The sequence below is a fragment of the Athene cunicularia genome (genome assembly GCF_003259725.1).
Source record: "Athene cunicularia isolate RWA chromosome 7 unlocalized genomic scaffold, athCun1 chr7_part1, whole genome shotgun sequence".
NCBI classification, from domain to species: domain Eukaryota; kingdom Metazoa; phylum Chordata; class Aves; order Strigiformes; family Strigidae; genus Athene; species Athene cunicularia.
In genome coordinates, this window is record NW_020799107.1 from 11,268,274 (window position 1) to 11,292,947 (window position 24,674).

The following is a 24,674-nucleotide window of genomic DNA, read 5'->3' on the forward strand; positions in this document are numbered from 1 at the left end:
AAAATTGTCTGTTTATTCCAACAAGTTTATTTCCTGGGGGCTGCCCTTGCTGTCTGGCAACAGCTTTTGAATTTTAAAAAATTTCCTGTGTTTCGCAAAACCTTCAAATACCAGGTCGTTGTTGGCAGAAACAACTTTGGCGTGTCAGGAGCACAGCGCAGGCAGGCTTCAAAGCCAAAAAACACCGTTTCTAAAACCCACTGCCTTCATTTTGCTCAAAATCGGACTGGAAACGAGGCAAGGAGCAACTGCTCACATCCAGCGCAGCCGAGGGTGCATTTGAATAGTTTATTCTGGAATGAAGACTTGTGTTATTTGAGTGTCGCTAGATTGTTATGAATTAAGTCCCATGTGTCGTGTCGTCCCCCCCCCGTCAGGAACTGCCCGTTCTGCTGGCACAGTGCTGGCAGCAGCGGGCAGGGGTGCTGGCAGCAGCAGGCAGGGGTGCTGGCAGCAGCGGGCAGGGGTGCTGGTGTGCCCTCTGCCAGCCAGCCCAGTGGCTGGGCAAGCACGGCACCCTTTTCCAGAAGGGCTTCCACTTCCAAAAATGTCAAAACTCACTGAAACACTAAGAGACGGTGAGATCAGAGCTATTAATAGAAACAAGCTACTGCAGTATCTGACTGCAGTGCCAGGATAAAAGCAGCATATTTTTGTGGAAAGCCGAACAAAGCGGACACAGACACGGCACAGCACCTTCGGAGCGCCTGAGATCTAGCTGGTTTTAATCTGCAGCATGCTAGATGCCCCAAATATAAACAGAAATTAATGGGTGAGGGAGAAAAAAAAAAACAAACAACCAACACATTACTATCTATATTTAGCTTATTTTCTTGAAGAAATTTCACCAGGCTGTACTAGAGGAGCCCCAAAACTTGCCCAGGACCCTGTGCAGGCGGTGGGAGCAGGACACCAACATCCCTTGCAGCACATCATGAGCATCATACGGGGGCAGGATGAAGGTGAATTTGTACCATGCCAGGGCAAACTAAAGGACTATGTGCAGACCTGGGAAGGTGGGATGCCGCAGGGCAGTGGGGAGAAGCCCTTCATCATCTCTGTTTTACTTAATTCTTACCTCTACTCTCCCAAAGGCAAGGACCAGGATCCCAAGGGGGTTATTTTGTGCTAGAATTACACAACGAGCTGAAGCACACAGTCAGAAGGACAGTGAGATGGAGGTCAGACCGCTATTTCACCCTGAGATGAGGTGGTCCTCACCAATGGGGACAGGCCAGTCCTCTGCTCACCACAGGTCTGTGAGGAAGCGCAAGCTGCAGCGGCGCTGGAGCCGCCCCTCCAAAGCGGGCAGGTCAGTACACCGCAGTCGCCAGTATTTTTGCATAGCTTGCTATGGAGCTGCGTGGGTGAATGCAAACGCAGCCTGGATCCTTTCTCGGCGCATAAGCTAGGAGTAAACAGCAGCTGAGGTTTCCTACAAGCACCACACATGCTGCAGTTCAGCAAGGGCTGGAGTCATTCCCTGCTATGAGAATATTTCATGCGGCATGAATGGGAACCAAAATTAATCATCCCATCACCCATTGAAACACATCGTGAGGCACCACACCGTAGGCAACAGATGGAGCTTGAAATGTCACTCACTCATTCATTGCAAAGAAACTTTTTGCTGATTACTACTGAGACCTGAAGACATAATAAGGGCACAGTGATTCCTGATTTCTTTAACTAGCTTTTCTGATCCTAATACCTTCCCTGAAAAGATCTCATTAGCATTTATTAGAAACCTACGAGAGATCTACATACAAATTTTATTCATGATGATAAGAAAACCAAAACTTCAACAGACCTCTTATCCTACTTCTCCATCTTAGATTTAAAACACTAAAAAATGTCTCTTTACTCAAAGAAGAAAAACCACCAAGTTACACCAACAATAGACAGAAAATAATATTTTATAGTGTTTTCCTGCTTGCAGCCTCAGAGCAGTACATCAGAGTTCGGAAAAATATAAACTTTTATGACTAAATATCTTACAAGCCAGCTGAATTTCTGATGGTCCCACCTAAAGTACTGCAAAAGACTTCAACACTCTTGACCAGGGGCTGCAGCACCACCCTGATCTCCTGAGCACCTTCAGCATTCTGTCTTGTCACAGAAGGAAAGCCAAACATTTCACAGACAAAACAGGGCACTGTCAAACGCACAATGTATAATGAGAACGTGAAGAGTTAATGTCACAGTGCCTGTGAGAAGGATAAAACCTTGATCGCACAGATGTCTCCAACAGATGAGCCTGTGCAGGATAGAGAAGCTCCAAAGGGAGACACTCAGGTTTTGCCACCTCCTTTTCAATCATTATCCTAATCTGTTTTTTTCTTGTTTTAATCAATGACATCTTTAACAAATGAGCGTCTTGGATGATGCCAGCGCTTTTACCAAAATTAAAGATAATGGAATCAAGAGTCATCTTGGATTATTTCTTACTTTAGACTTCACACAATTGTGGTAAACCTTTTTTTGCATGGTTTCCTTGCATGCTGGGGGGTAGACAACCAAAACCCTTAGGAGTTTCCACAGAAAAAAAGCATTATAAACACCAGAAAACATAACAGAAAATATTTATCCCTCCTTAAAAGGCATTCCTGGGAATATAATTTCACCTACCTCCTTGTTTCAAGCACTATCTGGCAACTGAAGCTCTTTAATCCATCTGTCTCACTGTTGGCACAAGACATTCCTCACCCTACCAGATACCCAAGACAAAAAGGCAGGTTGAAGGAAGATCTGATAAACTTTTTGAAGAGATAAACCTACATGGATTTCTCACCTCTTCTCTCTAATCTCACCATAAACTTCAAGGGAAAGCAATACTTTAGAAGAGAATTAAACATGGAGGAGATGGAGTAGGAGCCTGCAAGTCTCATTCTGAGATTATACATGAAAAACTCCCCATGAGGAAAAAAAAAAAAAAATCTACCCAGCTAGATAGATATGGGTGAGTTTAAGGGATACACAGCAAAGGTAGGGTTACACAATCGCCTGGACCTTCTCACAGCGTTTTCTCTGAAGCCTGAAAAGCAGTGACCTCTACATTGGCAAGAATAAAAGCCAGCAGACAAACCAGCAACCGAGCAGGGGTGACAAGAGTTAAACAGTGAACTTTCAGGAGGACAGCAGACATCACATCTCCTCACTTGGATGCATCAAGGAAGAATTGTTTTCCCATTGTAACTCCTGTCAAAGCACAGTGGTGCCATTCACATAGATGGAGGGGATCCTGGGGCAGAGTGGGCAAGATGATGTGATGAGAACTGAAGTGAAGGTTCGCTTGCAAGTTGAGATGGTGCCAGCTGGTAAACAGCCAGGCCATTTGAAAAAGAGTTGTGTGATAAAAGCAGTTATGGCTACGAGGAAATGCTGTCAGCTTCCTAAAGACATCGAGAGGAGCTGGGAGATCAAAGTCACCTATGTGCTGCTGAGAAGGAAGGCTGGTCCTCTGCCAAAACCACATGGAGAACCCACGGCCAGCCCCTTCTCTCCTGCTCCTGCTGCGTCCTACCACCCTGCAAGGCAAGGGAAGGGAATCATTATCATTAAAAGGAGAAAAAGCAGCAGCACAAATGTTGCTGAAGGTAGATCTGGGCACCGCTGAGGAAAACTGCACGGCGGAGCAGAGGCAACACAGCAGTCTCTGGGATTAGCAGCTGGTGACTCCGTGAGAATGGGAGCTTTAACAAACAGTGCAAGATCTAACGTACCAATTTATTTGGAAATTAAGACCTGGTATGTTAACTCCCTAAGATCAAAAGAGGCGAAACAAAATTCTTAGGATTTACCTGCCCTACAGTATATGCTGTAATTTTACTAAAAAGACACATTCTGATCATTTTAAACAGCAAATAAATGGTTATTAATACAGTCTAGTAAACTCATTGCTGTCACCAGTCAAGGGACTCCCAGCTGTATAATAAGCCCCAAAACATGCAATACAATCTCCTGTCATTAAAAAAAAAAAAAAAGAAAAAGAAAAAAAAAAAAAAAGAGTAGCAAAATCAGCAGGTAAATAGCAAACTGTAATAGGAAAGCGTTCAGCAGCTCTCAAAAAGTCTCACGGATTGCTCAAAGGCTGCAGTGTTTTCAGCAGTTTATTAGAAACCCAGACCCTGGTCCAAGAAGAGAAGCATATGTTCAAACAGTCAAGTAGCCCACAGCTTTCTGCAGCCCCTTCTCTTGGGGCTTTTGCTTTCAAATAAAGCATATACTCAGGTACCTCAGCTGTATGAGGACCCAGGATGTTACTTGTTATCCATTCACAATAATTAAGATACATAAGGGGGAAAAAAAAAAAAAAAGCTGTTTTATGAGAACACACACAAATAGTTTTCTAGAGAAATTCAGATAACCTCAAAATACTCAGATTCCACGACAGCACAGAGAAATTACACTAAAGCACTTTCATTTCTGCAAAAATGCCTTTCAGTTCCATAACACAAACACTATGAAACACACACCTAAGATTTCTAGTACAACAACAAAAAAAGACAACTTTTCCTTTTCTTTCTTTAAAGCTGCATCAGACAAAGTGAACATATTTAAACATAACAGGCTGATAAAATCTGAGAATAATTACAAAGCTCTTTTCTTAAGGAAGCCTATCGAGTGTGAGCTAAGAGGAAGAATCAGCCTTTCACTGCTAGCACTGAAATCCTAAAGGACGATGGCAGATTTTTCCCCACTTCCCCCATCCTAGCAGTACGCTACGCACAGTAAGATTTCCCAACGTCACTGTGATGACTCTCACTCAAAGCAACCTTTTTCTCAGCATTTATGCACAAACCACTGACATCAGTGTGGCCTTTTAAATATGAAACAAAACTTGAGCACTCATTCTGCTGAAAAAATCCCCATCTGTGTAGATCAGAACATCATTTTCTTTTAACAGTATTGGACAAGCACTGCTTCACACACAGAGAGCCAGAGTGACACAGAGATGAGTTTTAATACAACAGATCCAAAATGATGCAATAGTTTAATTATAGTAGTTTCACATATTTTTACTTTAAACTTGCATTCTTAAGGAAAAAAACAGCAAGAAAGCAAGAGATATCTCTATGCATGAACACTTTATTTTAAAAGGACAACTGATTTCTATTCCTACAAGCTTCTAGAATTAAAGTTCTAATTTTTTTTATTAAAGGACATAAGTTGGTTGGTCACCTGCTGTGTCTGTTAAGCAGCTTCACAAACCACCTGTTGAGCAGCATTTCAGAAGGCCTAAGAGGACTGCTGTCACTGCCTGCCCATCCAGTGCATTCAACTCCTTACGCAACCAGTTGCAATTAAACGGACCCCGACGTTGAGAACAATCTTTGAATTTAGCAGAACACTGATTATATAAATGGTAGGTCAAGCACTTGAAATAGCCATTTCCCACTTTGCACAACATCAGTGAAAGGTGAAGCACAAGATGGTTATTTCCCCACCTCTGCAAAGACTGTCCTTCAGCTGGAGTATGAAGCAGTGCTAGCAAACACTACTGTGCAAAACAAGGAAAAATTAAACATATGCTTTCTAAGGCTCACAAGATTATTTGGTAAAAAAAAAAAAACCAACAAAAAAACCCACACTTTTTCCCCGCCCTCTGCCTCCTTATTATATTAGATGACCCAAATCCAATTGAAGAGCTATGACCATGAAACTCCTGTGCCCCACTAGGACTTTGTGGAGAAGATGGAAGAGAGGGACACAGTGAGTGTTCTCTTACTCCGATGCATATTGCAGGGAAACAGCACACGCTTTCCCAAAGAAGGGTGGATTAACAGGGACGAACACGCACGTGGGTTCCCACTTCCCCTGATATTTCCTTCATCATATTCTCATCACCTTCTCTGTGGCATCCATCACTCTCAAAAGCCTTGGTAGTGTGCATAGAAAAGGAGAAAGACAGGAACCGGTTGGGTACAGAAGTTAAAGAGTCACCTTTACTTTCACTCCGCTATTGAAACCTACACAGCTGAGCAGCATGCAACCTGAAGACAAGTCATTCACAGCTGCATAAAATTTAGGTTATATCACATCTACACAACATCTACTACAACCAAAGCAAGAGGTGAGCAAGTGTTCCCTCACTGATCCTGTAAGTAAAGCAATTCTGGTTTATGTTGCTTAAAAAGGCAAGTCAGTTGTTTAGCATCAAACTCCACTTAATTGTAGTTCATGCAAAAAAGGTGTTTTTACTAAAAGAAACATGGTCTTGATATAATTAACTACAAACATCATCATAGCTAAACTTGTGTCAAAACACTTCCACAAAGAGATGTTTTTCTTCTGTGGAACCTAAGAAAGATCAGGAGGGTTTGCTCACCAGGTTCATGTAGGTAAGTTGTTTCCTTAAAACAAGCTTTTAGCGTTAAAGCATCTCCTTTACTGCCTATTGTTATTTGGAGAATAAAATGCTCCGCTCCTTGGAGATCTGGATTTCAGCATGAGCTTCTGTGCAGCACCCAGCCTGACTGCAGGGCCATGGGGTAATGCATATGCCAACTAAAATAAAACCAAATCACAGCATACAGCTAAAGAACTTCAGAAGCGGTAAAACCAAAAATAAAGAGTAGCACAGCCTCGGTGAATTAAATAATCTAACTTATGAAATTGTAAGAGTGGTATCTAGTGGTGTTGGGGGATATGGTGTAGGGAAGAACTTTGTAGAGTAGGGCTGATGGTTGGACTTGATGATCCTGAGGGTCTTTTCCAACCTGAATGATTCTGTGATAGTGTAAGTCAGGCTGATCAAAGGACAGGGCAGACATCAATGAGTCTGGGAACCTGTAGCTGGCTCTTGACCAAAGCGTGCAGAGCAGACTGGCGTAGGGACCTCCTGTTGTAGGAAGCAAGCATTGCCTGTGGGCCCCAGGCGATATTCACATTTCAGCTCCACATCAAACCACCAGCAGTCAGATGGCTTATTTCTGTTGGGTAGCTACTTCAGACTGTGAAACCTGAACCTACCTACAGGTTTCCAGATTGTGGCAAATTAAATGGTGACTACCTACTTATGTGGCAGGTTACAACTCTGCATCAGTTATGTGCAGGCAACAAACTTCTCTGCCTAGGGCTTGACTGTAGCCTGATTCTTCCACAAAAACAAACAGGATATTGTGAGAAGCCCAAAGGTGAGAGACTTTATATATATAAATATATATAAGAATGGAGATCCTATATGTATCCTTACCCAAAATAAATAAACAATGACTGACTTTTCAGAGCACTTGAAAAAGATAAAAGACTTTGGAAAGATCCTCAAGAGTGTTCAGTGATTCAGCTGACTGAGGCTTAAGAGGACACTTTGTTATGAAGGGGAAATGTGGACAAAAGGCATTCAGAATACTGGAAGAAAGAGATAAAAAGTATATCCTGACAAGTAACTGAGGAGCTACAGGAGGTAAGCTGAAGAGGAAGGCTTCTAAAAGCAATTTTAATAAGGTTAAAGTTGATTCAGCAGTAACTAGAGACAAGTAGAGATGGAAATTATTTGTCTACACTTCCCTGAAATAGTACACATCCTTCTTATTATCAAGAAATGAGGCTACAAATGCATGTCAGTGGGACATTAATTTTTGCATTGGGGTTGCTTCCAGAAGCCCCATACTGGGCTCCCACGTTTGTGCTAGACACCAAAATGTATGGCTGGAGCCAGCACAGCCTTGAAATGCTTCTCAGCTGAAGGGAGGAGGATGAGGCTGACCATGAGGCAGAACTTGCACTGATGTCTCCCTTCACATCCCCTTTTATTTTAAAAGTTTGAAGAAGGATTAGTATGAAACTCCCCATCCATTTGCCACCATATCAGAAAAAAAAAAAAAAATAAAACAGGGTGGCAGAAGAACAAAGGCCAGGTATGAGAGTGGAAGGTGACAGCATGAGGCAGGAGGCAAAGGGCACGTAAGCAAGACTGGTAGAGGAAAAACAGCGTGACACAGTGACTTTGGATATGGCAAGTCTTTCCCAGAAATTTAAATTCATGGTGTGACCAGCTCTAAGCACAACTTGGGTAAATCCCAAATCAACAACAAAGGAATTTTACCAGCTGCCAACCCTTTCTGGATGACTTCTCCCACTACTTCAAGCAAAACCACCAGTGGTTTGAGTTGTGCCTTACCTGAGTGCAATGCTAGCACAACAGCACCCAAATCCTTGCCTTTAATTTTAAGAAACTGAGACGGTAGCAGTCTTCTACGTGCATTCTTAAACTTAGCATCTTTATTGGTAAAGATTGTGAACATTGTGGAAAACTACCAGAAGATTCTCTCTCTTTAGTTCAGGGAATACACAAAGTACCATAGGTCCATGATGTGGCTCCTTAAGGCCTGTATTCAGACCCCATATCTCTTTTTATAGCACTCTACAATAACTGAAATATGTCAACAATGGGACATTCAGTTCTTACATTCACTTCAAATATTCCCATACAAAAATTATTTCAAAGAAACTATCCAAAGCTAAACAGATAATCTTTAAAGCAACCAAAACTTTCTTTTGATAAAAATCTTGTTTGATACAATTAATCCCTTCCTCATCAAGCAAATCATGCTTTACATTAACAGTATTTTATTTTTAGGCCACTCTAATGAAGCACTGTATGTTCTAGAGCTTTGCCCCTAAAGTCTATGAACCCATTCTTAACGGATGTTTTTCACAAAATGTTAGAAATCCATTTGCAAACAACTACTTTTTGTAATTTTTCCTCAGTGTAACACAAAGCTGAAAAAAACTTGCTGCTGCTGAAGAGGCAAACAGCACCTCTGCAAGTTGTATGGGACCTTGCTTAGCTCTAGGGTCATTGTACCTATTGCCTTTGTAGTGCCTTTCTGTTTTAAAACTACCAAAGTCATAGTTTTTGTTTCTAAAACACATCAAGTTAATGGAAACATTAAGTCAGGAATTTCTTATCTCATTTAGAGTAAATATTTTATAAAATTACTTCTCCTTAATGTGTAGTTGCCTTAGCACATTAAGTCATTTGAAGAAATTTTGAACTTAAGGTGGGATTTTTTTTCCTTATAGAGCACAGAATTTATGCAATAAAATGTATACCCAAAAGATTACAGAAACTAGTCATCCTTGAAAGGAAAGCCAGACCATTTGAAATATTCATAAAACACAACAGCATGTGTGAAAACGAACTGCTCAGCTCTCTTTAGAGCATCATCCTCTGAAAAAGCAATTCTTGCTCATAAATCCTAAAAATAGAGAGGGCATAAAGAGATTTTACTTTTAAATAGCACTGATAAAAACTTACGGTTCCAGTAACTGGTTTCTAGGATGTGTGTTGAAGAACTGGAACAACTGCTGAGAAAAAGACCACAGTGGCTGGAAGACAGCAGGGAATACCCCACCGTGAAAGATGTCAGCTGGATCAGTCCACCAAAACTGCAAAGCCCCAGGGTTACAACATGTGAGCACCAGCTAAGAGGAACTATCAGGGGATCTGCAAGCTCCAGGGCTGCAGTAAAAGGCCTATCTTTCAGCTCTGAGAAGCAAGCTTAACTGAGGCCAAGCTGATTGCCAAGATCTAAGGGCCACAATAACTACCAAGAGAAGTGGTGGATCTTCTCTTTCTCAGTTCAGTCTTGCCACACAACAATCTGTGGCAAAACATAAGGTACTGACCTAAATGTTTCTGGCTGGCATTGAACTTAAAATATAGTGGAAAACCAGGTGAGGTGATCTAATGGCATTTTGTGAGGCACTGCTTGTGTATACTCGTAGGTGCCAGACGAATCCCAGGCCCCACGTCTCCCGCCATGCCAGAAGCCCATGCCTGGAGGTCTATGAAAGCCGCTCTGCTCTCCCAGCTGATCAGCCGAAGGACCCCATACAAAGAATAGCAACTTATTCCCAAACGCCATTGTTACAAATTTTTGGTATATAGAAACTTCTGGAAAAAGACTGATTTCTGTGTTTGCCTGTGTGTCAGACCACCCATCTTAACTCCGACGACCACAAGGAGAACTTAAAGGTATGTTAAATCCTGCATCAGTGTTTCCATACCAAAATAAAATTGTCTTAAATGACTACAGCCTAATCCTCCTGTCATTCAGCCTGCTTTGATTTGCATGTTTCCACTTCACAGATGATTTTCTCAAGTTTGCTTTGCTCAAAGTAGCAGGCTTTAACTGCAGAGCCCTGCTCTGGTCAGTACTGTGAGACAGCACCAGCTCCTCTCTGCTGATCCCCAGCCCTGTGAAGAGCCTTGGAGATTTACTACAGACTTCACCGCTCACGCACAAGGCGCTCGGGGCTCCAGAGGCAACTCCTGAAAATGGCGGAGGGACGAAGCTGCAGGAGCTGTTGTGCCTTTGATGGCTGAGCAGGCTGAGTGTGCCCAGGTGGTGCTGGGATAACTGGCCAGGGCTTTGAGCAGGATGCAGAAATGATATAACAACTTCACTTCCACATAAAACAGAACTAGATAAACCCAAAGTTACAAAGAGGAAGAAAGATTAGGATGAGATACCTTACAGGTAGTTTGATCACCAGTGTGTATTTAGAGGTAGTAAAATCCATTCTTGGCCTTACTCAAACTTTGACTTCCTTGTACAATCATCACTTTGTCAGAAATGCCATCTCAGTATTTTTAGGTGACAGTACATTTGTTTGTACTGTACATTCCTGGTGAGCAAACTTGTTATATTTTGTAGGTCACTTGCTTTTACCATCTGCCTTGATTTATGCTTAAGGAAAGTGTTGTTTCTGAAATCCCTGGTGTCATACACAATTGTGAAGATGTAACCAGCAGCAGTTTGATTTTGTTTCATCCCAATGTAAATATTCATGATTAATGGAAAAAGGTACCATCAAAAGCTTGCACCAGAGCTGTGCAAAGGCATTTAGCGATGTCTGTCCTCATTCTCTTCAGCCCCGCACTGGGTCAAGGTATGATTACCAACTCCCCTGGAAAGGCTGGTGTGGGACAGCCCGAAGGTCAGGGCCAGCACTGGGGACAGTCGCTGCTCAATGGGGAACACCCCACGGAGATGCCTGTCCACCACCACCTCCTGCAGCAGGGAGCGACCTGCATGCAACAGCTACTGTACCCATCCCTGGAGAGCCTCACAAGTGGGGACACTGGCAGATTATCACTGGATTAAAATCAAATCACAAATTTAATATTTTCTCCCAGAAAATACTTTCAAGGTTTGGACACCCTCAACATTTCACAGGAAACATCCTGCATCATTTTTCCATTAATAGTGCCCAAAACTTCCAGAAAGACAGCTTTTAAAAGCTTAGATCATGGCAAGCTGAAAACATTAGTCCTGACTATAAATAAAAATGGACACCAATGCTGCTCACCCTAAACATAGTGTTTCTCCATATTGATGTAGGCAGCAATGCAGAAGAGCAGTGATGTGCACCATTCTCTATTCCAGAGAGGGCACAGACGTAGATTTGGAAAAAGACTACATAATAGTTTGGCAATGCTCTACAACTACTTTTTTTTTTTTTTGAGGTATAATATAAAGCTTGTTTTTTTTTTAAAAAAATCCAAATATTTTTTAAAAAGACTCCCACTATACACACACCTATTCCCTGTATTTGCTTCCAGTTATATTAGTCTTCTTCCCCCAAAGCTTTAAGATAATAACTGATGGTACCTTTACATTAGTATAACTGAGTCTTCTGTAAGCAGTTGCACATGTTTATTGCTTTAAGTCTGTCTGTAATCAGAACATGGGTATCAGAGCAGAATGCCTGTGCAGTCATGTGCCACTCTACAATACAAAACTAAACCTGTGACAGGAGAGACTCTTCACTGCAACACTTTTCTTCTCATTGTGAGCCCATCTCAGATGCTTGAAGAAGCTTTTCCAGCCATATTGACAGCGACAAAAATAAGGCAATACGACAACTAGCTGGTCCTTGGGAAGGAAAACACAAAATTACTCAGTAAGGTCTTGGAATTTTATAGCTTATTTGTCCTTGTTTTGACCATAATCTCACAAGTGGTGCCAGCAGCAAACCCATCTGGCACATGTAAGACTAAATATCTGCTGCTTGTGAAAATGAATGTCTTAAGATTAGCATAGCGTCAAGATCTGGTTTGCAATATCTTAAAGTACAAAAAAAGCTCAGTTTAATTGCTCCTCCAAGACTGCTTTACCAAGGAAGTCTAAATCTGTTTATAGCTAGAGGAAAAAGGGAACGTACTGTAAACCAGGAGTGCTGCACTTGGGCAAAGCCTTAATGTGGCACCCAGCTGCTTGAATTTGCTTTAACAATAACCCAGTTCATCTCATTTATGGGAGGCAAACAGCTTCCCAACCACAACTCTTCCAGATGCCTGCAACCTGAGGAAGGCTGATAACATGACACTCGTGACATTACAGCTCTCCTTTGCTGAACAGAATCAACAGTGGCAGGTAACGAGGCAGAAACCCACAACTGTTACCATATCGTAGATGGTGTTGAATCCATTAACTAGGTGGCACCTTTAAGAAGGGTTTAAACCTTCATCATCACATATATTGAAGTTAGAAATGTCCTCAACATTCACAGACAACTATATTCACCAAGAAATGAACAGCTGAGTCTTTTGGATGTAAAGTAGTATTTACATATAAAACAGCAGTTGATATTATAATTCAAAGGTGTAAAATAACACCATGCGTTATATAAAGGCTACTTAGAAGCAGAAATTTTCATCATATACAAGAACATACTTTCTGAGATAAAGTATATTTTAAAATGCACACCAACTTAATATCTAACATGCTCTAGGACTGTTTGAAAAACCCTATTAAATCTGCTTTAAAAGGACTAGAATTATTATTATAGTGATTTTTACATGGCATGTAATTCTTATTCATCTGTCACCTTATGCACCTCAAGAGTGATTTTTCTCTTGCGCAGTGGAACTATGGTGAAGCTCCTGGACCCTGTCCTGACCAGCATCAATAATTTCGTTGGCACATTTACACATAGCCAAATCTCTACAGTGAAGCCAAAATTCTTCAAAATAAAGGGGGGGGCAAAAAGCAGCAAGTATATACTGATAAACCTGTGAGAAATAGTGCAAAAGAGTTATTGCTTGACAGAAGCGTATGGGTATTTACAAGCTTCAGGAATTTGGTGAGGTTCGATGATGTGTAATGACAAGTTGCCAAGTAACTGCATTTTCTGCTTCTCTCTTGGCATGGCACTGCAGCCAGCCTTTTCCAACCCAGCAAACAGCATCAAAACTTCAGAGCTTGGTGCAAAAGAACACAATTTGTGGTGAAACTGTCTTCTTCTAAAGAGAAAAACGAGTTTATCCAACAAATATTTTTTTCCTTGAATATGAGTAAACCACATTTTTGACCCTGAAAATGTACAACTGGCATCTCTAAGTGAATGCTTGGGGAAAGAGGGAAAATGGTGTCTTTAACAAAGTTCCCCTGAAATCCTCCCCCTTCAGATCAGGGTAGAGGATCAGCTTTGTCCACTTGTGCCTACCTGAAATGGCTTTCAAGGCCGTCATGAGCAACCTGAGGGCACGGACAGAGAACAAAATCAAGCACAATACGCAGAGGCAATACAACACTTGCACAGCAGATATTCAGCACCCAGATGGCTGCAAAGAATTTAAAAGTCTTCAACCAAAAGGGTTGCTTTATACACAGTATTCTGAAAACTGGTGCAGAAAGTTTTTCAGGAAGTTGAACTGAATTCCAGGACACACCTGCAATAGCTATAAAATGTCATACTTGGGTTGAGCACACACTTGCAAAGCAGCCACAACTGCAGAGGCCAAGTGAGACCCTCTCTGAGTGAGCACTTGGTAAAAGCCAGGTGGGAATGATGCTCCAAGATGACTCTTAGCACATAAGAGTTTGAAGGCTTTGATTAACACTTTGAATGGAAAGCAAGCAACACAGCTGAGACAGCTCTTCTCCTGGGGCACAAAAAGAGTGGAGGTGGTGGCAATGTCAGCTTTGAGCCCAACCCTGGCACATGAGCCAGCAAAGGGAAACTGGGCTCTCAATTCAGGCTCCCTTTGCTGCTCCCTCATCTCCGCGAGAGCATCAGGTCTGCAGAAGGCTGCAGAGGCAGGAGGTGGCAGATCTCGAGGAAGCCCATGATCTCCTAACTGCTGATCAGTCCAGGCAAACGTTTCACAGCTTCACTGCCGAGCTACCATCTGTGGGAGCAGCACTCGTGGGGAAGAGGGTCAGGCAGTCGCCCTCATACAGCTTTGTGCCCCTTTCCAAGCAGCCCTAAGCACTGATGCTATAAAAAGAAGTGCAAAGATAGTACATGAAAAGGATACAGCACAAAGAGTGAAAAAGAAAGCCAAAAACAGGAATCCATTCACCCAACCTTAGCGAATTTTATGCTTTGTAGAAGGTGCTAATCACAGTGCCGTAATTAAAGGCTACGCCGAGTTGTACATCTCCAAGCCAACGTTCACCGAGATGCTCTGGGAAGGCAGAATAGTGTCCACAGACCTGCAATACAGGGTCTGACAGCAGAAGCCTTTTCCTAAGATCTAACTTGAATACTACTGCTCAAAACACAAATCTCCTTTTTTCTGGGAAAACAAAACAAAACAAAAAAACAACCAAATTGTGTGTGTGTGTATATACATAGTGTCATTACTGTTAACACATCTGTCCTATGCAAAAGGATAATTTGTGGGCTGCTTTATTTTATTTTAGTATTGTTGTGTATTGTTTTTATTTTGACAGTAAATATCACATTGTCTTTTCCTATTGAATGGTGGGTCACCACTAGCTAGCTGCAGGAGTGAATAGTTAAAAGCAGGGTGGATTAATCCCAAATGTATTCTCAAATACAGATAAACTGACAGTTTTCGTGGCAGTTCCCCTAATTCCTTCTTACCCTGAATGAGGTGAAATGACCCCGTGGCTCTCCCTCTGCCTCAGAAAGCTCATTTCAGATACCATACATATTTGGCTTCACATAAAACTAGATGAAGTTTCTTGGCTACTTCTTTGGGATACTTGATATTTGTGTCAACATAGCCAATGTCTTTCCTGCTATGTTATTTCCATCTCTTATCAGTGGCTGGACGTTGCCATATCACATATCAAAGCGAGTGTAAAGCAATGGTCTAAACAGAAGTTAAAACTTGCCCTGTGCAGTCACTATAGAAAAGAATTCTAGAGAATTCATTGTCTGCAATTTTAAGGATTACTTTATTACTCCTTTTTTTTTTTTTTTTTTGCTACTAATTTTTCATTTAACAACATCCTCTCCTCCCTTAAAAAAAGGAAAAAAAAAACCCGAAAAAGTTCCATTCATCCACCCACAGCACACACAAACACCCGTGTGCTGCAGCCTGAACTAGGCTGTGATGCCTCATGAGCCAGCTTGGGGTCACTCTGGTAGGTCCTCACAGTCCCAAAAGGGATTTTTTAAAATCTATCTATTTATCCTGAGCACCATTAGGTTAAGATATTTGTTTAGCCATTTCAGGTGCTCCGGCCATTGCACAAAATTTTAGGGGTGTCATCTCTGAAGGTTAGTAACTTGGTCATTGAACACCGATGAGACATAAGGTTTTTACTACTGCTGTCACCAACATAACAAATTATGATATGCTGGTAGCACATCTGAAATGTACCCTGCCCCCAGATGGCTCGTATTTAACCTTGGAAAGGTCACTGGTGAAGGTGCTATTAACTTTCTGCAAATTTGCTTTGCTTTCTTAAGTAAACAAGTTCTCTGTAAAATGACTTGGATCCAGAAGGAGAAAGACGGTGTGGCTTTGATTGCCACTGAAACACCTGTCTATTAAAGTATGTTGCATACAAGCATTGTCAATTAGTCATTTTATAGAATGCTCTCGCATGATTTGGATTCGTAAATGCAAAAATACATTGCACATGGCAATATTCCCTGAGGGGTGTTCACAGCAAAGATTAAAGCTAGACCATGGCATTTCCAGAGGAACCTGGCATAACTCCCTCCCATGGGCTCTTGCCCCCCAAATTCGGCGGCCAACCAGAGGGAGAATGATGGTGAGCAGAGCAGCAGCCGGGTCATGAGACGGGGAGTCACGAAAGGTGACCACTGACAGCCAGGTCCCCTCTGGCCCTATCCAAACCAAAAGTTCTTCCCAAATCCCAGAAGATTTAGTAAGATTTCACCATCCTCTTTCTGTTTACTTGGGGCAACAGTGCAACACCTTCCATCCCACTACAGAACAGGTTTTTCTGTTGGCCAAAACCAATTGTAACAGAGGTATATCCTACCCAACATGGCTCACACATTACCACCACACTGTGGAGATGACCATCAGCTGCAGAGGCCTGATTTTCTCACACAGTATGCCCTGAGTACAGACAATACATTGAAATATAAGGAAGGAATAATTTAGAAAAAAAACCTCATTTTGCAACAAACTTTTTCCCCCACCCAAAGCACATTAACAATGCTGCCAGCAGTCACAGTCCACACTTTATACCTCACCAAAAAAAAGTTCAAGCAGCAAAAGTAAAAACTTCCCATTCAACCTAAACATGAGGTTGCCATTACTTCCCATTCAACCTAAATATGAGGTTGCCATTACTGAGTCCATAATGAGTACGTTCTTATGTAATTAAAACCTTCCAAGGCAACACAGGTACACCACAGAGTGAAGATCCCCACCAGATGTCCCAGCAAGGCAGGTGGTCACCAGGCATTAAGGTACACAAGCTATGGGGGAAGCCCTCTGCTGCTTTCCACAGCACTCTTCAGGAGAAAATACTTTACAAGTGAGAACGCAGTTAATTCCTTGTTTAAATGTAGTTACATTGAAGAGAAATAAAGCATTCTAGCTCCAATCCATAGAATCCACTCTCCAGATCAGCTGCAGGTGGAAATAGCCCACCTCCATAACCCTGTCACAACAGAGCAGCTTCAAGCCAAAGTACTTTCCACACACACACACACACAGACTTATGGGTCTAAAGTGCCAGATGCATGCAAGAAATATCCAGTAATAAGGTGGGTTTTTTCCTTATACTATGCCTACTGCTCAAAAGACTGCATGTAAAGTCCCTGTCATGAAGCATTAGTTATGTTAATTCACACTCCATTAAAGTTTAGACATATCGAACCCAGACCATTTTTTTTCTTTAATATCACCTGGAACCAGTTTCGGGGTTCTCCCATTCCAGTAGCTTGGGGCAGGGTGGAAAGTCATCTTTACCATATATTGTCCACTTCATACAAGCCAGATGATTCTCCAGCTTCTCTTGGTTTGTGCTTGGACCCATATACATCTGACTCAGCCCTCTTCCCCTCCAGCCTTTTCCTTCTGGCTTCTTCACAGTGTTATCTTATAACCCCCCAGTTCCCAAGGGCTTTTAACTTCTGACCCTGAAAACAAAGTCAAGGACGGAGGACAGGGATCTAAATTTTGGCTAGCACTGCTTCAAGACGTGATAAATCCCTGTAACAGGGATTTATACATAACATGAAAGAAATTTTATTTTTTCTATCTATATAAACGTACATTTGGGAGTATTTTTTTGCTAATGCTCCACTTGTAGTTTACCACCACAATGTGTTTGTCACAATTTAAAACTGGCTGATTTTTATAACCTATAGACTATCAAAGGTAGGAAAAGCATAAGAGTCATTCTCTCTGGAACATCTTAGCCAGCTTTAAAATCCAAAACATGATTTGTGAGGTTAAATGCCTTCACATACACACTTCCAGTGGAGTGGAAACCTGAACACCATGATCTGTCTGAGTTTCAGGGACAGAGTTCGGTGTTTATCCCCAGCTCCTCACCTCTGCTCCCACTCGGGAATGCTCCGTGGCTGCCACTACACAGTGTGGCCAGTCCTGTCCAGCATCTGTAATGATACCTTTCACTCAAAAATACAGTAATAAAGTCTGCTCAAATATTTTAAGCAAGTTCCTGTAATTGAGAGTAGGATTCCCGAAGTAGCATTTTTATTCTTGTATATTCTTGTGTATTCAGAGATAGAAAGCGCTTCCAGCTTGGGCTGTGTTTCAGTGTGGGTACACAAGCACACAGAAGGGGATGTTTCACTGATGCTTTGAGATATCTACCAATTGTTCAATCATGTCATGCTCTTTTTAGAATATTTGGAGGTATCATAATCAACATGTTCCTGGACCCCAGGACTGAGACATGCTGCATTTCAGAGGGTAACATGTTTGAGTGCTACAGCGTATTATGTGAAAGGAATTATTGTCGCTCTCTGAGCTGGGTTTTATCAGCAGAACTTTACTGCTTGGTTAAGCAAAATCCCTTGTCATCTAACCTGGGCTGAGACAGATGGGGCAGGTCTAATACCATCTTAAGAAACCTCCAATTTAAATGAAAAGCATGCCAGCTCCCTGGCTTACTGTCAGAAAAGCAAGAATTAGTTTTGCTCACTTTTCCCTCTCAATGCATCACAAACACCTTCGCAAACCTACTGCTGATCCCAAAACCTCGAATCACTATCTTTCACTAACAGAAAACAAACAGAAAACCCACTGCTCATCAGAGAACGATTTCAGAAATGGAGGAGTAACACCCCACCTGCTGGCTGACCAGATCTGTATCTCAGGCATTGGAGTCCCAGCACCCTCTGGGCAAATGCCTTCAACTCTGCCTGTCACTTAGACGTCAACAGAAGCAATAATTTTTTCGCTGTGATACCAGACCTGGCAAGACAAAGTTGTGTTATGTGATGACAATATGATGTCTCCTCCTAAAAGGAGATCTCTGCTTGGAACAAGACAAAAGCAGCACCCTGCTTCCATGCTCCCTGTCCTGCAAGCCCTGCATTATCAGCATGACATTTGAAAGGATCCTGCTCTGCCCCCATCATCTTTCCTACCAGCAAAAGACATCTTGCGAATTTAAAAAAGTCCAGAATTATACCTGAGCTAATGGTTTTGCATCTAAACATCTCAGCGTTTCTATCATAAGTCAGTCATCCTTCTCTGTATTCTTAAGAAGTGCGAGAAAAGCATCACTTTAAATATTATGAGCTCCAAAAACTACGACAATAGCACACAAAATAGAATAAAATGCAGCGCCTGCACTTTCAGGTGTCGTGGTTTAGCAAGGTCAAAAGGAAACAAGAACATTGTTTGTGACCATGAGGATTAAGGAATGTTTTCCTTGCAACCGCACACCAAACTGAAAAAAAAAAAGCAGCTTTGTATTATAAATATTTATCATCAATACAGACAGCAAAGGATGATTAAGCAGGTATGACATGTGTAACACTTGGCTTTTATGTGTTTCCTTGCAAAACCTCAACTGCAATGAAGGGCAGCATGCATGAGGGACATCTGCTCCTCTGACATGCGATGCCCAAGACTAAACTCTGGGGACCAAACAGACATTTTCTGCATAAGAGGAGGTGACCAAGCATTGCTGCTGTGGGCCCCAGAGACCACCGTGAACAAGCACATCCTTGCCTGCAGCAGAACAGGAACACGAGGGCTGTGGACTTGCACAGTGGGGAACCAGCACAGGGCACAATGGGACAGACGGAGCGTGAGCAGCTTGTGGAGGGGCTTATGCTGGGACAAGTCATAAATGTAACAGCAGTAGCATGGCCAGCAGGGACAGGGAAGGGATCTTATCCCTGTACTCGGCACTGGTGAGGCCGCCCCTCACTGACTGGGTTCAGTTTTTGGCCCCTCACTCCAAAAAGGCCATTGAATGACTCGAGTGTGTCCAGAGAAGGGCAACGGAGCTGGTGCAGGGTCTGGAGCACAGGTCAGATGGGAGCGGCTGGGGGAACTGGGGGGGTTTAGTCTGGAGAAGAGGAGGCTGAGGGGAGACCTCATCGCCCTCTACAGCTCCCTGAAAGGAGGGTGCAGAGAGGGGGGATGAGTCTCTTGAACCAAGGAACAAGCGATAGGACAAGAGGGAATGGCCTCAAGCTGTGCCAGGGCAGGGTCAGACTGGCTCTTAGGAAGCATTTCTTCCCAGAAGGGGTTGTTGGGCGTTGGAATGGGCTGCCCAGGGCAGGGGGGGTGTCCCCATCCCTGGAGGGGTTGAAGAGTCGGGTTGACCCAGCGCTGAGGGATCTGGTGGAGTTGAGAATGGTGAGTGTGAGTTTCATAGCTGGACTGGAGGATCTTCAAGGTTTTTTTTCCAACCTGGATGATTCTGTGAAGTCACAGTCTGGGGTCAGCAGCCCTTTGCCACGGAGATGCCTCTCGATCTGGGCTGAGCCCTCAGCAATGGCCAGGAGTAACAGATGCGGGCAGCCACATCAGGGCAGGCTGAAACACACTGACCTGGAGCTGCTCCGTCATAGCAGTGTCTTCTCTGGCCAAGCGTCCACAGTGCACCCCTTAGCACCCATACAATCCAGATACTCCCTCACCCAGAGCATCCAGGTCCCCTTTGGTGTCGAGGCAGACCACCATGCAGAACTCCCTGCCCACCTCCCCTTCCCCAAAGGCAACACTCACATGTGCCCGAGGAAGTGCACGGCTTGAGCTGCTACAACTGCATTTCGCAGTAAGAGGGAGCGAGCCCAGACCCTGCCTCACTGACACCGCACGTGGGCAAGACAGTGCTTCTCCACCCCCGACCCTTATCTCAACCAAGCGACACTGCGTTCTCCTTGCAATGAGCTATAAATACAGCAGCTTACTGGAAACTCAACAAAAAGTGCTACCTACCAGTGGTTGACTCGGGGCACTAGAATAAAATTCAGATGGCAGCAACTGCATTTAGTTATTAACCAGTTGTGAGATACAAAGCTTTAGCCTCTGAGTTGCCGAAATAAGATATGAGCACGATGTTTTTTGTCAGGTCTCCCAAGAGCCTCGATGTGAACAGTCACAAGTTTACAGTTGTTTCCATTAAGGTAGTGAGTATCAGAACTCCAGCCAAAATTTAAAGAAAGTACAAGAACAAAGAATTCAGCCTGTATTAAAAGAAAAAAACACAACAACCTAAACCAACAAAAAACCACACTGAAATGCAGGAAACTGATGCCACTTCTTCACCTCCACCATTTCAACTTTACCCCATTTAAAACTCCCATGGTGATGATTTTTCATTGAGAATATTCTACACATCATCCAAATGCTGTTGTGGCTTTCATCCCCATGTAAGGGGTTTTTTTCAGTTCTTGTCTTTTTCCTGCTTTCTGGAACCTCTGACATTTCAGAAGCCAGATTATTTCCTGTAAATTCTCTTTTCCTTCGCCCAAATCATTCACTCTCACAATACATCGTTTGCTCAACAGGAACACATTCAGTAGATGCATACAAATACAACTGTGCAAGGAACTAGTCACTATGTAAGTTTACCTGAATCTGTATTATATTAAAGCAAAAGCCTGCAAAAATAGCAAGGGAAATGTCCTCATGTTTACTGTACAGAAACCCTGATTCTAGTAGGAGGCTTAATAAGGAATAACTGATTTTCTCAGACAATCAACAAGCTTCACACTGCTAATCAGGATACTGAGTTTTCATGGATGGAAAGAGGACTGACATGTACTAAAAACTCCTCTACCCTGGGACCACCAAGGGATCAGGCTATCACTGGGATGTGACTACGGCCTGATTTTTACCAAATTCATTTCAATTTCCTACTATCTGCTGCAGGTATTGTGCAGGTGACCACTACAGCACACCTCTGCTAAGACACGGAAATATGGTTATTACCTGATTTTAGGGAAAGACAGAACAATACCCACAACTGATTTGCCAAAGGTCAGAGAGTAAATCGGCAGTAGATGCAGAGCCTCGTCATTCCAGAGCAATGAGCAGCTAGGATGAATCACAGGTATCATTTAAGTCAGGTGGAGAACTGTCATGTTCCTTAAAAAAAAGACCTGGATGCCTTTTCCATCACACACACCACAAAGCACCGTTCAGAGCAGCACAGCAAGGATGCGGAGATTATGGGCCAAGCTCCAAGGTTGCCATTACTCAAGGAAGCCTCACTAAACCCACCTGTTTCCAAAGTAGGCTTTGTAAGGGTTAGGTTTGCATTTGCAATCACCTGTGTATTTATTTATTTATTTTTCCAGTGGATGGGAATATGTGCTTGTCGGTGATTCTGAATTGACCTTTTACTATGAAGCAACACAAAAATCATAGATGACTGCAGAGAACCCTCCCACGCTCCAGCTTATGGGACTATAGCTCCAAACTCATCTTTACTGGTGCAAACCATACCATCCCAGCTCCTAAACATCTGTGCATCAGCTGGAAATCCCTCTTCATCCCTTGAACGTCTGGTGACCAGGCCTGATCTGCAGCCAGATGTGCAAGGAAAGAATTCTGGTATGGCATTGCCCACTCCCTGACAAGAAGATTGTGTCAGACACAGACCATCCAGTTTCTCTTAAAGTTCATTTACCTTCATGACAAAATAGCTGCACCTTCATTAGTTCCCTGCTCTGTTCAGTTGACTCCTTCTGCAGTTACCATCTCAGAATCCCAGCGACATACTTGCCATGAAGCCACAACCTGGCTCCAACAGTCATGCAAAAGCACCATCACTGAACAAGATGCTTGTCTAGTTACCCTAATACAGTCACAACAGCCAATTCCAATTAATCTTCCAGTGTAACATTTCAATGAAAGCTTTTGGCAACATCTACAACAGGATCTGGCTCACCAAGAACGATATTGATGAGGTGCAATTATTTTTCAAGTGCAAAATGAACTCAAAAAACCTACCTCGAAACTTTGACTCTGTCCATCCCTCCCCCATCCTCCCTGCAAAACATATGAACAAACCAAAACTGCTAATTTCATTCATGACAGATTTTTTTCTTTCCCCGACTGGAGGAATTCAGTCTACCCAGCAAAACTTAATGTAAATTATTCAGTCAGAACATGGATTTGCTTCCTTCACAGGTGCACTACCAAACAGATAGTCTTGCTTTGACTAGTTTTGCATTATATACTCCTTTTCTAATATACTATACAGGCACCAAACATTACGAAAAGTAGAGCAGAAAATAATTTGGTCTGATATTTTTCTAACAAAACTATTTCCTAAAATATTTAAAGCACAAAAATAAGCTCTTATTATATAAAGTCAAAAAAATATTTAAAAGCTTAAAGATAGCTTTAGAATAGCAAAGAACAGAGGATAAATGTACCCCCCATCAAAACTTTTTTTTAAATACTTTATTGTAACAGTTTAATCCATTTTTAGAAGAAATTGAAAAAACTTTGTATTCATTTATTTAATCTGAGAAACTATTTGCATACAGGTGGCAGATCCCTGTCCTTAGTGAAAATAAAAGCCTTCCATATGTCACTTAACCAATGCACATGACACTCTGACAACTCAGGATGTTCAAGACCTTCATTAATATCATTACAGCATGACTGTCTATGAGCAGGACTACAAATGGGTTAAGAAAGGCAAGTTTTGACCTAAATTTCACTCACAGTTCAGCCTTCAGTGCAAGCTGGATAACTGCTACACTAGTTTTTCAAGACTTCCTCTCTCCAGTGGAAAAGTTCAGTTTTTGAAATTCATTAGAAACTTTTAAACAAATTCACTGTACACAATTCACTAGCAAGCACTGTAACAGCTTAAAAAATATCTAGCAAAGCATCATTAAAATGTGCAGTACATTTATTCTGTATATTACAGTTACAGTTCCAAGTCAATGATTCCAAAGCTTTTTATTAGATCATAAAAACTTAAGACCAGCTTATAATGAAATCTCTAATCAAATATGAATGAATCATCTGATATGACACAGTTTCTTGAATGAAAAGCAGATGGAAAAGTAGTAACAATTGAGTGGTTTAAATCACAAGATATTAGTTAAGCCAAAGAAGCAGATATTTAAACGTAAGCACTTGTTCAAGTTAGAGGCAATGCTGGCTTAAGGTAGACCTCAAATCAAGCCATTCAAGAGGCAAATGCCAAGCCAGCAGCAACGATAAACATAAATGAGATGGCTTTAGTGAGAATGAACTTACTACTGGCATCCAAGGCACAGAAAATGGTGATTTCAAATTTGCTTTGTGGCAAGAGGAATTAGGCAAGGTTGAATAGGACATTCCCACACAGTGCTCCTTCAGAAGCCTGGAGAGTCCACGATTTAGGAGAGCAGAAGGAAACTGTGCTGGTAAAGCTGAAGTGCTCACATTGCAGTGCAGCTCTCAGAACACCCTATATGCTGAAGGCAATGTCCATCTTTCAAGGCCTAAACAACTAAGCTGTCAAACCGAAGTGAAACCGTTAGACATTGGCAGCACTCTCGCATTAAAGCAGCATGCCAGTGTTGTCAGGGCTTTTCGGCTTGAAGTAGCTTGATTACAATTTCTATTTGTGTACTTGGTGAATTATGTCTCAGCCCTAATAATTTTTGGGTTTGGAGCAGGATTTTGGGGGCATGGGAGGGGAGCAAGGGGGAAAAGCAATAGGAAAGGTCTATTTAAATCAACCAACAGCAATTCTCCAGCTCAGCATCTGGAGACTGCTACAATATTTTAGGCATCATTTCATGAGCCATTCACCTGATATTCCCTCCACTGCCCAAAGAGAAAGTAGATCCAAATATAACCCTGAAAATCAATATACACTGGAGAAGAGACTCTAGGATCTTGATAAATGCATCTTGTGTCAGAAGAGGAATTCCTAAAATCCTAGGAACGCAGGTGGCTGCTGAGGACAGACCTATGGCATCTATTTCCCCTTTAGCGATAAACTACCCTGAATTAATTTTGGCATAAAGCACCCCAG

The 24,674-nt window shown here is 42.3% G+C and overlaps 1 protein-coding gene across 6 annotated transcripts in view; it reads right to left on the reverse strand.

Moving 5' to 3' along the window:
* Positions 1-24,674, reverse strand: part of HDAC4 (histone deacetylase 4) — a 236,519-nt gene that overhangs the window by 126,922 nt on the left and 84,923 nt on the right. Inside the window, exon 1 of one of the 6 annotated variants that reach the window (XM_026852600.1) lies at positions 5,944-5,973. The exons of the other annotated variants lie outside the window; for them this stretch is intronic. The gene's annotated coding sequence lies outside the window, so the exon portion shown is untranslated. Of the gene's footprint in view, positions 1-5,943; positions 5,974-24,674 lie in introns of those variants that run through there. 6 annotated transcript variants of the gene reach the window in all.